General features: G+C 32.9%; 1 protein-coding gene across 13 annotated transcripts in view; it reads right to left on the bottom strand.

Moving 5' to 3' along the window:
• Window positions 1-15,055, bottom strand: part of LOC149807275 (uncharacterized) — a 181,209-nt gene that overhangs the window by 142,997 nt on the left and 23,157 nt on the right. For 10 of the 13 annotated variants that reach the window (XR_016422200.1, XM_089964394.1, XM_089964370.1 and 7 more), the window contains one exon: window positions 1,169-1,228. The gene's annotated coding sequence lies outside the window, so the exon portion shown is untranslated. Of the gene's footprint in view, window positions 1-1,168; window positions 1,229-9,951; window positions 10,550-15,055 lie in introns of those variants that run through there. The other 3 variants (XM_089964411.1, XM_089964420.1, XM_089964429.1) reach the window with 1 other exon arrangement.

The raw sequence follows: 15,055 nt of genomic DNA, 5'->3' as shown, positions 1-15,055 counted from the left end.
ACTCTAGCTTTGTGTCATTTTAAATTTACAAATAACCTGCTATATATATGTAGTTATATTAATGAATACTCACAACAAATTTTATACAAATCAATTAAGGTTTCACGCATCTGTGAAATGCGAAAGCATCAAATTTCAAGACACAAAAATGTATTCTCAGTCTGCACCTTTCAGGAAGCAAAAATATCTTTGAATAATATTAGCTGTTTATTCATGAAATAGTCCAGCATACAGATAATAGGGACACTGTATATCGACAGTTGTAACATCATTCCATGCTTTGAAAACATAAAAAATCACTAACACATTCTGTTCACGCTGCACAATTACAGAAACTGTATTAAGCTTGTTTGATTTTTAATACTGCTAGATGTAAAGGAATGCCTGCATCTTCTTTGATTCAGATCTCTGATTTATGCTAAGTGTAAGAAATGAATAACTTGCATATGCATTAGACCAGTTTGCTCCTAAATGCATGGAAGTGAATGACAGTACTATCTTTTTGTAAGATATATACATCATAGCCCAATATTTTATCATTGGGGTAGGACGAAGACAAATCTGTGAAATTAGGTACCAACTAATGTACATTTTTTAACAAAACCACAAGATTTGATTCACAATATTATCTGCTGTGTGCACAGTGAAGAAAATGTTTATTTTAACTTAAAAAAGAAAAGAAACAAGCAATAACACTTACTAAAGATTTAAATATTCAGTAAACAGATTTTGAAAATATGGAAGATATCTGGTATCTGAGTTTTGAACTTTACCAAGTCAGTACCTTTTCCATCTAGTACCAACTAGACATCTGAAGAAATTTTGCAATGAAAACTCCATGTTAGTATGGCCATCATTTCAGTGAAATAGCAATACTGTAACAAGATTTTTAAGATGGCTGCTGTGACAGCCATGCTTGGTGTCTGAGCAGCACCATTTTCATTAGAACCAACTTGAACTTGGGATGACTGTGTGTTGAAAGTTTCATGGCAATCTTCCAACTTGTTTAGGAGGAGTCCTGAAAATGAACTTGTGTTAATGGACAGATGGACATCGTATGCTGGACGATGGATAGTAAACAACTGGCCATCATATGAGCTTTTCTGGATTGTGACCATCAGAGCTAGAAATTAACACAGAATATATCTATACAGAGTTTATTTCTTACCTGAACAACAACTGGTGCCCTTACTCTCTTACTACTGATTCAATTTTTTTCATCACTGCTCTGCAAAGAAAAACAAAAAAAGGATTTATGTGCCACTGAATTAACATTCGAGTCCATCTAATTTATATTTACACATATGACATTGATGCCAGAAAACAGTGAAAATCAAACTTGACCTTCTTAATTCAACCTTCATACAAAATTTCACTGAAATTTAATGAGTCCTTCAAAAACTACTGAGCAGAAACAGTGTAATGAATGTGACTTGATGTGCTGAATGGATGTTAGTAGTACCATCTGCCTTCTCCACAGATTTGGCAAGGGCATAAACGTAATCTGTCTATAGAGAATGCTTAGAAAAAGAGACAATGCCCTTTTATGGAGAAATACAATAAATTCAGCAGTATACAAGTGTGAGGAATCAAAATGGAGACAAGAGTCCTGACAGCCCACCCAGACATTCAGAGCACTGGCGGGATCTTTCCTGAGTGCTAGGGTTATTGCTAAAATTAGCTGCAATACCTCAGAATGGAAGGTACAGTTGTAGTAAACTCATTATTGGCAGAATATTTGACTTCTTCTGCACTATCCAAAGTTGTTGGAGGAAACAAAGACTGAAGAAGCTGTTGCAAATCTGTTGGATTATAAAAGTTCACAGAATTTTCTGGAATAAGAAGAAATCGTCTTGTTGGAGATGTTACTGGGAGGCTAGACTGCCTGGCTTGTATATCATGTTAAAACTATGTTAGAAAAATAAGCTATCTGCTACTGTAATGCTTATTATTCCTTGGATTAATGCCAAGAAAGAAGATGTATCTCAGAGTTGTCAGATAGTTTGAGGAAGCTATATTGCATCAATTCTAAGTGATTTATTGGGTTAGTATGTGTGTGCATGTGAGCAGAACACGACATTTTATCACTGACTGCATTTATACATTCACTTATATTTAAATAATGCATACATGAATACAAGCACATATACATACAGAAGATGCTACATATATTTAATTTTCGTTGTTTCTTATTTTTTTAAAATTCATTATATGCAATGTATTTTGGACCTGACCTTGTCCAAAATCAAGTTCATGATGTTTCCGACTGGAGACACTGAGGTGGTTTTTATTTGTAAACAAACAATACACAATTATTATTTTTATAGGAGAGTGGGTTTAATATTAGAGTGATTATCAATAGAAGTAAACATGTTTATCAGGGTCTGGGTTATGGTTATTGGAATTTCCCCATAAAAAAAACACATAGTCTACCTACCTAATGTTTACCACATCTTATATCATAATTTTAGTAACAGATTGTTCTTCACTGGAAGTTTCCATTAAGTAATATTTTTTTTTTATAGAAAATGCTAATTGTAATCTAGATCAAGTAGAAGGCTTTTTGATCTTATCTAGAAATTGTTCAATCCTGCTCTAAGATCTTGAAGCAGGATCATGTAGTTGTGTTCAGTATTTGATCTGGGCTATAATTATTTATTCAACTTATTATTCTCTGGAAATACAAAGTGTTCAATAATATTCTTGGACAGAAATGTTACTCTGGAATTATAGTGAATTCAGACAAGGATATCTTGGAATATATTATTGTGATTTATCAAAAGACAGCTGGCACATCATCATACTTCAGGTCATTTGTTCATTACTACATTTGAGACTACATGCACATCAACACTTTCAGTGCTAGATCTTTTTTTGAACACAACTGGGAATTAATGAGAACTTTTATTCATAATACTTTCAGTGCTAGATCTTTTTTTGAACACAACTGGGAATTAATGAGAACTTTTATTCATAATACTGTAAGCTCTTTTTTAAATTTTCACTTTGTATTCAGAAAAATGAATTATTTATTGAATCTGATCAAACTTATTGGTTTTCACTCTTTTCTATTACTTAGTTTAGGACCAAAGAGTTGTAATAATGCATTTATCACAATGCACACATATAGATTTATTTTTAAATAAATTTAAAATTCATTTATATCAATTTTAAATGAACATGTTTCCTGAAGAACATTTGTAAATGGATTTGTTGCATTACTTACAAATCAATACAGATTGTAATTCTAGCCTCAGCTTTATTTTTTCTGCACAATATTCCTTTAATTGCAGCTCTCTAGCTTTAAAAAAAGACTTTTTCTTAAACATTGCATCAAATTCTCTTACTGTGTAATTAACTACATTAATTAAAAAAAATAATTATGTACAGGTCAGGGACAAACATACACAAAGACCTGTACAGTGAATCACTTGCTTTTTTTTTTTTTTGGCCATCTAATGTGTGATATGATCTTGAGTTTTGAATCAGCTTTAATTTATCTATGATCATGAGATTGTGTACTTCTTTGTGAAGGACTTTTAATTCAACAGATTTATCAAGACTTAATAAAAAAAATCAGGATTTTCTTCTACCCATTGCGCAAATGTACCAAATGACATACTTTTCATAATCTTTCGTGTTCATAGTCTGGATATTTTATCATAACTTTAACAATTTTTTAGTCATAACCTTTGACTGCTGAGCGCCAAGTCAGGCAGCTGTTAGTACATTTTTATAAGTCTTTGGTATGACTCGGCCACGGTTTGAACCCGTGACCTACTGCATCCAAGGCAGATGCTCTAACCACCTAGGCTACTGGAGCGGTCAATCTTTTGTGTTTAATTACTTTGGAATGTGTAAAAATTATACCTTTGAGTTTACAATACCAGTCCTATAAGATCAAGTAGTAGGATACATGTATACATGCATATCATATATACTCACTTAAATTCTTGTCCAACTGAAAACAAGACCCTGATTGCTATCACATAATGCACCAGCAGATCAGGGTCTATGTTGCTTGTTCTCACAAACCACACAGACCCAGATCTGCAAGTCCATTATGTGATGGCAAATCTGGATTTGTGCAATTCACAGTTGGACTTGACTTATAAGTAAGCACATACTGTAATAGGTGCTTATTCCCCCTAATAAATCCCATATAACAGTACCCACCAAATGACACTCAACATTAGCTCAATTTTCTCTCTCTCTCATTAAACTTTTTGTTTTCTGAATCACCTAAATATTCTCATGGATTGTTTACTCAAAAACGCTACTTTCACTTCTTTCAATACATGTATATCAATGCACTTTTGTGGTGCATCTTTGAATATTAAACAGCATTGTGTACAACTTGCAAGAGAACTCAGCACTGTCTTCTGTTGATCAGATGATGGGTATGTTCCACACAATGTTACAGTAGTGGATATCCACTATTACATAATTCTACTGCAGTAACTTTTTAACTGGGGCATTAAACCTTAATCAATGCATGATGACTACTATATCTGGTCCACGAAGGACAGTGTGGGCATATTAACTTCCACTGTGGAAACACTGATTTTTCATAATCCAGTATGCATTTACTGTATGTGTTTATTCTATGGCATCATATATGTAAAATTACAATTTTTATCTTGAAGAATTCCATGGTGAATAATAATACAAGTGTTATGTACATGTATTTGAGATTTTTACAATTCCAAATGCAAATTGCACAGACCCATATCCGTCATCGCATAATGGGCCAGCAGATCTGGTAAGCATAATCTTTTATATTTCTGAAGATCAGTCTTATGCAATGTATGATATTTCTTTTATTCAATGTTTTGAACTGTATACAAAGTGAAACCTCTGAAAACCAAAACCTCATTAAACCAAAAACCTCCTAAAACCAAACATTTTTCTGGTCTCAAATTTTTCCCCATTTAATTGCAATAAAAACTACTGATCAAACCAAAACCCTTATAATTTGAAAACCAGAAAAAAAAATTGGTCCCAGATTTCAATTTAACACTGAAATGAACCTATACAAAATGAAACTTACTTAAAACATGGCCAGGTAGCTACCAGATCCCAGTTACAACTAAAAAATATGTTTCCTGTTGGCCAACTGTTCCCGTTTCTTACTGCCGACCTGAGTAATTCCCCCACCCATGGTTGGAAAAAAATCGCATTAAATATATATATATGTTTACAAGAAAATAACTGACCTGCCTATCCTAATTTTAAAACCTGAGTCCAACCAGAAATACCTGAGTGCAAACAGAAATGCACATTATTTTGTTTGGCATAAGCACCTTCAGGGTCTCTTTTGGGATGATATGGATGAGTGATCATGTCATGATTGTCAGCAATTGTGTAAAAATGTAAGGATATAATATAAATAATGCTACTGTTCAAAGCTAAAACCTTTTAAATAAAAGTTCCACTCCAAAAAAAACCTGTGCATGTGCTGTATTTACATTTTATAGATGTTACAAAATGGTTTTTAAAATGTTTTCAACTGTCATTGTCTGATGAACTTTCAGAAAATAAATAAATTTAACAGGCTTGTTAAAGGGGCAATTGATTCAATAGTTCAACACAATTGTAATTACAGTTCCGTACTCTAAATACTCATATTGGTTAAGATTATTTACAATGCATAGTTTCTGTTGTGTGCATTTTAGTGTGTGTATGTGTGTGATTTGTAATTTCAATGTTGCTTTAACAATTTTCCAGTCATATCACTATTATGTCTGCAATGGGGCAGTTTATAGTGATTTCTAGCACTGGGGCAGCATGCTGCAGACATGCAGCATAATGTCCCACCCAGTCACATTATCCTAACACCAGGCCCACCAGTCCTAACACTAACCCCTTAATGCTGAGGTTCAAGTGAGGCAGCTGCTAGTACTGTACCATTTTTGTAAGTCTTTGGTATGACTCAGCCGGGGTTCAAACTCGTGACCTCCTGCACTCAAGAAGGATGTTCTTACCACTGTCCACTGGAGTGGTCCTGTGCCCATTTTAGTCATATATGGCCAAAATGCTTTGTGTAATGGTTGTTGTTGTTGTTCTAAGGTTTAACGCAATTTTTCAGCACAAGATAGGCTATACATGGCACCCAGTATAACTGGTGGAGGAAGAACCCTGGAAAACCCAGGGAAAAACCATCGACCCATGATAACCTACTGGCAGGCTTTCCCACATATCCATGATAGCCAAGCCTTGGACTCAAACCCACGCAGACAGGTGAGATGGAAGTGATCTGGAATGGTAAGCACTTTAGACCACTCGACCACTCAGGGCCCCTTGTGTAATGGTAAAGGCACATAAAACTTGAACTGTATAGGAATATTTTACATAATATTTTAAATAAGAAAGCAGTGCAAGCTGAAATTCATAACAGCTGAAAATTTCCCACAACTAATACTTCAAAAACATTTTCTCTATAATTTTTTCAAACAAATTTAGTCTCAGACCTTCATGCTTTATGAACTGAAAATCTGGAGTAAAAGTCAGAAGGATGGTTCGGTTTCATTTTGTTGGTTTAACACTATTTTTTTAAACTTGATATGATATACATGGCAGCCAGTATATTTGGTGGCGGAAGAACATGTGAAAACCCTGGAAAGAACCATCGACCCACAGGAAGCTACTGGCAAGCTTCCTCATGTACCAACATTGTCTGAGCCAAGACTCAAACCCACGGAGACAGAGGTGAGATGTCTGTGATCTGTAAATTTGAGCATCTTACACCATTCTGCCACCCGGGACCCATCAGAGTGAAGCTTAAGGGCGGAGAAGGTTAACAATATATACAAAGCAGAGCAATTAAGGGACATGCTGAATCAGTTCTAAGTAAGGTAGACAACTAATCCTAAGCAGAAAAAAATAAGGGATCTGTTGTTTTTTTCTAAGTAAAGCTCTGCTAATTGAGTGGTAAGTTGACTATGCACTGATCATTTATACCATACCCTATGTACCAGTAATTATCACGATTTGTGAAAAACCAAGCTTGCCATGATAGCAATACTTGAGTCTATGAAAAGAAAAGATTTAAAACAGTTTTAACTACAATAAATTATTGATTTTTCAGTCCTTACTCCTTTGGCGCTTTATAGTATAAAAACACTGACATATATTATACCATGTATTCTCATATGTAAGTCGGATCCAATTGTAAACTACATAGACTTAGATCTACTAACACATTGGAAGATCTGGTTTCAAGCAGTTTGTTAGAAGTAATCAGCAGAACAAACACAGACCCTGATATGTTAGTGCATAGTCAAACAGGGGCTTAGTTGTTTTCAGGTAAATACAACTTACATTAGCGAGTATTATAATAATACAGTAGACAAGCAATGAATCATGACACACTAGACAAGCAATGAATCATGACACAATATAAAGAGTTAGTAATCCACTAGCAACCCCACTAGGTCCTTTAGAAATAGAGCCACTAATCATCAGTACAATCTATACTGAACAGGACTCATCACTGGCAGATTAAATTTGCTGTACTTCATCTGCAAAATACACAAAATAAATGGTCTTTCCTTTGACAACTGCTAAGAGTAGTATAGCGAAATGTACGCTATTTACAATCATTATAACTGTAAAGTTTACCTCCAACTGCACTGGCCAGAGAAGGTCTTCTAATTTCAGTTGGATGTGTAGGTCTAGCATGAATGAATGAATCATTATAATAATAAACACCAATACTTACCTAATCCATAGTAAAAACATAAAATGTTGGTCACAGTGACCTTCTTTGGTGGTAATGGTGGACAACATGGAATTGATCAATGAAGAAAGTCTAAGAAGAATTTCACAGGTGACCAGCAAAGACTCTAAAATTATCATATGCAAATAACACTCAGATCTGCCATCTTGATCAAATCTGCACCATACGCGGTTGACATCACATGGTCATCAATAAGAACAATATTAGGTTGGCCTGAAGATGTTAATGAAATTGATAAGGACATACAAATCTTAAGACAGGACAATACCAGGTTTATGTTCACAATTCAGATTAATTTAACCTGTGACACCATCAGTGGCAGTTACAAAAGTGGAGCTTCCACATGAGTAACTGCTCGGGGTTACATACTGATTTGGTACCTATGAATCTTCCATGCCACAATCCCCAGTTTAAACAATCTTTGTTTCACCCTTGTGGACCAGGAACGGCACATTGTATCTTAACATGGAGACACTGACCACAAAACTGCACATTAGATATCAGCCTGATGGTTAAAAAAGAACACTCATGTGTGGACATGTGATACCCATGTTAACACGAGAAGCCTATTTATATGACATATAATAAAAATGGTCTTGGCACTGTTTTCCAGGAATTGTTCAAAGGAGCCCCAAAGGTGCTTGTGCCCTTGTCTTTGTGTTCTGTGCTGATCGCTAGAAAATGTGATGCAAGTCATAGATAGCATAATAAATGTTGTTATGGATTGTTTGAAAAAAAATCTGGGATTGTGAGAAGTTCAATAAATTCCAGATCGACTACAACAATTTGTGACCTGAGTAACGTGGGTAGAAGCAACAGTGATCACAATCCCATCAAAACAAAAATTCCATTTCAGTATAGCCTTAGGTCATATTTATAAAAAGTTATATTCAGCCATAACCTGGACTATTGTATTGTAATTTGGGATAATACAACCTAATTTAAGCATAGCACAACTTTTAAGACCCAAAAAGAGAGTATGCCATTTAGTTCTAGATCAATGTATAGACACTCTCCAGGACACAATGAATATATATAAAATACTTAACAGTACATGAAAGAATATTTATTAGAATGGTTAAATTTATGCATAAAGTGTCCAGAAATGCCATCCCTGTCTACCTAAACAATATCTTTCACCAAAGAGACTCTGATGGTGCTCCAAATTTATTAGGTCTGTTAGAACAAAAATTACATTATGCCAAGGCCAAAGAAGGAATTGTTTTTTTAAAAAAGTTTTCAGGATACTAGTTCACTGGTATGGAATAATATTCCCAGTGACACAAGGTAGGCTCCCAGCATTTCATCTTTTTATAATTGATGCTTCAAATGGATGAAATCTCAAAACAATTGACAGTTCTAGTAATATCTCCTGCTTTTCTGTAGTTTTGCATCTTCTTCACAGTCAAATTTTTCAATACAGAATAATATTTTATATAAGTTTATATGTTCAGATACTTGTGCATATGTTCCACGCTTGAAACTTTGATGTTTAGAATCACTTAATTCTTTAGTATCAAGCCAAATTTATCACATTGCATTGCATATATTATACAACTAGAGTGCCTTAAAGTATATCAGTTCTGTAACTAGTTATCTTCTCTAAATATAGTTATTATTATTATTATTATTATTAATTATTAGCAACAATGCCTGTACCAGTCTGTAAGATAACCAGTATGAAGATAACTGATTCAATGATTATAAAGGATAAATTATACGTACATATCATGCCACAAAGTTCCTAAGTAGTCATTATGAGCATAGTGCTAAAACTGAACCTAAGAGTATAAAATACAGGTCTTAGTGACCTTTATTTTTGGTAAGAGCATGGTACTAACATCTACTTTGATGATTTTATGAATAAAGCTCAAGAAATAAGTTTAAGCCACAAAATTAAACATAAGTCTGTAAAACTGTTCAAATATAGACCATGTGATCTAGTTTTCTTATGAGGATGTAGAACTCATCAAGAAACATCCTCTCACTAAGTTTCACGAGTCCAGGTTTATGAGTATAAACATGTATAATGTATGCAAAAAAAATAACAAAGAATATACATTGTATGTACCAAGTTTGCCCTCACACACACACACACACACGTGTATTTGCTATGAATCCTGGTCTAAACTTGCTGAGGGACATAGGAAGAAATGACAGACAGTTAGTGACAACATACATATGTATATTCTTTAATCAGTACCATAGCTTACCTCAACTTTGTAGAGATGACCTAATAAAATCAATGATAGGTATGGCCCATTATATCCTGGTCACATGTACAGTTGGCAACTTTCAAACTGGTGCACCCTTTTTCAACAATAAAGCTTTGTATTTCTTGGAAACCCACTTCCAAGAAGCAACAGACTAGTGGTATTTTCAGCAAGTTCTTTTTTGTTAGTCAGTACACACAACCATTATAAATACCACATACTGATAGCAGTTACCTAACAAACACACACACACAAAATCAGTGATTGTTACGGTCATATTTTATCATAGCTCAGCATGCATTGTTTGTTTTAAGTTTTGCATCTAACAGTGATATCTGATTTTTATGTGGTGGAATGACTGTTATGAATTTTAGAAATTCATTACAATTGAAACATCAAACACAAAGAAATTAAAGGGCTGGTACTCACCAACTAAAACTGACCTGTACACTTGAGATAATCCCTAATGATTTTAAATTAAAATACACATTTTATATTCATAAAACTTCAAAATCAGCCCCAGTTATCTCATCTAATTTTGCATCTAACCATCAAAATTGTCAACAGACAAGAAATACATGTACAGGATTTTAAATTTTTGTGTATGAAAACAAAACATCATAACAAAAGTTAATCGTAAAATAAATTTGGGATCTTTCTTGGAAATCACATATTTATTTTACAAATAAAGAACATCTGTTTTCATTTATCTTTGTTTGTACCTTAAAACCATATGCTAATAACTACAGTTATAAAAAAAGTATATGTAAATAAAATGTGCAGATAGATACATAGCTGCAAAATAAAAAAAACAGTTTCAATGCATAGTTATAAAAGCAAAGATGGGTAATGATGCTTATACTGATTGTAAAATAAATTAATAAATAGGAGTTTTAGAAATATCTAGATTTTTGAGAGACACCAATAAAACATCTTGAACTAAAAAAATGAAACATTTCAAAGAACAGAACTGTGTTAATTTAATCGCAATCATGTTTTAATGTATCATCTTTTTCTTTGTTATTTTTTATCTTTTTTGCAAACTTTGTCAAATTTCTTCTTTTTTTTTCTTTTTGCTGGTGCCTAGACAGGACACCTGACTCATCTAAGACTTCAACTACAGCAACAATAGTGAAAGCTAGAGTTTTTGCAATGATTTATTTAAACACACAAATGCATGATTTATAAGTATTTACCTTTTATCCACGTACTTTAATTATGAAGAAATAATTGGTGACATGTATAAGAACAATCCTTTACAGACCGTCTGTTGAGAATGATTTGAGAATACCTATTTTTATATATTTAGTTATTTTATGTTATCCATCCCTTGCAATTTTTAGGGAAACCAATACACGATAAACACCACATGTGGGTGCCAAAGTCCTGGTATACTAATCGATTTTAAAGAAAACCAGATGACAAATCACGACAAATGAGTACCTTTTATTTCCAGGCACATCTATATAATTAACAATCAAAACCTAGTCACCCTAAAATATCACTATTAAAATGTAACTAAAGTGTTATAACATAAATATTCATATTTATTTTGTCAAAACCTGCTTCAAAGGAGATATTCACATCAGCATGTATGGAATAGAAAATGTGAGACAGGCCCTGATACTCAGATTACAAGATGGAAATGTCAGACAGATACTGTATTGTGTGGAATAAAGGATTGATAGATCAAATATATGGTGGGAATTTTTGTAACAGAAGAATGCAGTACAAATCAGTGCTAAATAAAGGAGCTTATGCATGTAATTACTGTTGATAAGATTGCACAGTACAAAACTTGCTGAATATAAATAAAACTAACTCAAAACAATCCCCCTCAAGCTGGCTCTCAAATTCTGGCTTCCCACGAGAGCAAGTACATTGTAAATTTGAGTAGAAATGGAGCTTGGCCTGGGTACTGAGCAAATGGATCTGCACTGCTCTTATGTATTTACTGTACAACCCAACTACTTTCACTGTGCTCTTAGGAATCTGTTATGTAGTTAAAATTATAAATTTACTTTAAATTCTGTATTTTTTTGTGGTTTTTTGTTGTTGATTTTGTTGCTTGTTAGCTCATGCATACAGTTAACCTAAGCATACAAATAATGTGTTATTTATTTGTACAATGTTGCTTATATATGAAAAAAAAATGATTTCTGATTTATAATATTTAAGGAAGAAATAAATTTACTCTTGATAAAGAAAAAATTCAACAAGGCATATGCCCAGCTGACTGAAAGTGATCAGAAGCAAGCAACAAAAAGACTACTTTTGTAAAATATTGACTAACATGTTACTTTTAATGATCAAAAGCAAATCCCAATATTCCTACCCCTCCCCCCATGTAATCTGAATTTCAAATGAATGAAGTCTATATTTAATAGCAAATAATTCATTAAAAATTCACACAACATTTTTACAAAGTCTGCTTTATAAGTATTTCTAACTGAAATGATTACGTTCAAGTACTACAGAGCAGCTGCCAAACTATAAAAAGGGAGACAACAACAGTCTAATAAAAAAAATTCTGAGGACGAGTTTTTTATTAACAAGATATGACTTTTCCAAGGCCAAAATGCCAACACAGCTAAAGAAACAACAGTGGCTATTGTTAGAATAAAAACTATTCACCAAGCCAAAAAGCTTGAAATCTACAAGATGAATTTTAATGCTTGCATACAGCTCCAAGCAAGAAAATTATAAAGTATTCGACAGAAGAAACCAGAACCAAAAGTGGCAGTTATGCCAACCAAGCATAAAGAATTATTATAAATATTTAATTTATATTGTGTGCTTGACCTTTGTCCATGATTTAAGGAAGACTTCTGGCCTATTTAATATTGAACTTTTTTTAAAAGACACTTACTTCGATTTGAGTTCAAGGTGTAACCTTATTTATAAACTTTGAATTTTCTAGAAGTGAACCTGTTCACATAATTTTTAGATTTAAAATGACCCAAGTCCTGGGCATTGTATTGAATCTTGGATCAAACGAAATTAGTATATACAGAATAGGATGAATGACTCATTCATTTATTGAGGTAAATAATTATTCATTCCTGTTTTAAGTTCAATCTGTTTAATCATATATTGTTGTGTTCGTATTTATTGGAGAGAAATACTTTATTTAAATTAATCCTTGGAATTACAAAGTGTTTATGGACTTTTTGGACTAAAACACTACTTTGGGATTATTGTGAATTCATTCAATGACATTCTAGATTATATCATTGTAATAAATCAAGACTATTGGTACATCAGAAAATTCAATATTGGAATTCATTCAGAACATTCTAAACTTTTGGACTTATTGTGATACACTGATAGAACAATTAGAGTTATTTGGGATGGAATTTACAAAACTGAAAGTTCCTCTTAAATTTTCACTCTGTAACTTAGAGAAATAGTTTTTTTTATACTAAACTTGTTGGTTTCATTATTTTTCTGTTACATCATTTAAGACCACGGATTCATAGTAAAATAATGCACATGACAATGAAATAACCATACTGCTAATCAATTATGCCAAAATAAAAAAGGTTAACTTTAAATGAAATCACTTGAAATGAAACATAAGGGTTTTTATAAAATAATTTTTATATTTGTGCAGCAACTCAAAATGCCAGTGACAAAGTTATAAGCAGCCACCGTTATTTAAAGCTGTGTCTGTAGACTGTCTGTCATATCTCTATACAGATACAGATATACCCACTTTCTGCAGTATCTTCTTTTGAAAGTCCAAATATGGTAACCTATTCTATGGTATAAAAGAAAAGCCCAGTTCCAAAGGTTTGTCAAAAACATTCAGCCTAAGAAACTAACAAAACTTCAAACTAGTGAACTTCTAAACCTTTAAAAATTAAGTTATGAACCCTCAGATTACTCAACTATCAGACTATCGACTCCAATGTTCTTTGAACTTGACAGCCTTGAAGACAATTGAAATGCAGGCTAAAATGTTCAGAAATAAAGCTCTTTAACAAAATAGTTCAGGCGTATGAGCCTTTGGACAAATGAAAATTCAGAACATCAAGCAGTTGCCGGTTGGCTTAAGCTTAGCAACCAAAAAATTTACAAAACTACCAAACTTACTGTCTGAGTTAAATAAACTGATCATTATAAACATAGCACCTTTGTGTACATTACTGGATATTTGCCCAAATAACTGATGATACATGCAATATGCAGGCTGCTGTAGAGAGTGATAATAGTGACTTGGAAACTATTTGACAGGACCTTATGTCAGATGTGATATTGGGAAGAAAAAGAAAAAAAACTTCTGTGCCCAAGACCATAGCTCCCTTAAGGGTTGCCTAAAGTAAATACCAGGTTTGAATCCTGAATTAAACTTAAATACCAGCCAAACAGAACAAGTTATTATACACATGATGTTGATCATTCAACTAAATGTACAATGGATTTATTTAAACAACACTTAACTCCTTTATTCTAGGCAAGAAACAGTTAATAAAAGCTAAATATGACGATATAAAACTAAATTGTAACAAATAATAGGTAAGTTCATGATTGCTAAATATATACATGCCCTGTGATATGGCATAGTCAGTATCTGCTAATCTGATTTTACACAGGTTTACAAGACTGAATTTGACAAAATTTGAAAACTAAAAACATTGCCAAACTGCATAACAATTTCTAGAAAAAGATTCCAGTATAAATTAAAGTAGCTGAAATGGTGTGGAAAGGAATTATAATCCCTGCATAACGTAATAGACAAGCGGTTATTTCAATTCTATTCACAGTACCATGCAATACCTAATAGTAAATTCAGACCGGGCATAAATCAAACGACTTTAAATGACTGTGACTAATGAACTTTTTTAAACAAGATATTTTTTCTATTTGTCTGGAAATAATTACAGAAAAATGGTTTTAACATATTAAGTGATCTAAGAGATGTATATTACAGTGTTCCAATATATGAATATATATAAAAATGTACAATTTTAGTTGGGATGTGATATTACAATACATTATAGATACAATATGGCTGAGCCAAAATGTTGATATGAAAACAAAAATGCAATGTTTAAAAGCTAAACATGCTCGTAACAGTTGATTTTGTTAGACTGATGCATTC

The sequence above is a fragment of the Sinohyriopsis cumingii genome, chromosome 1 (genome assembly GCF_028554795.1).
Source record: "Sinohyriopsis cumingii isolate HCF-2022 chromosome 1, ASM2855479v2, whole genome shotgun sequence".
Taxonomy (NCBI): Eukaryota; Metazoa; Mollusca; class Bivalvia; order Unionida; family Unionidae; genus Sinohyriopsis; species Sinohyriopsis cumingii.
Note: the sequence above shows the minus strand (reverse complement) of the source record. Positions and strands in the feature narration are given on the sequence as shown.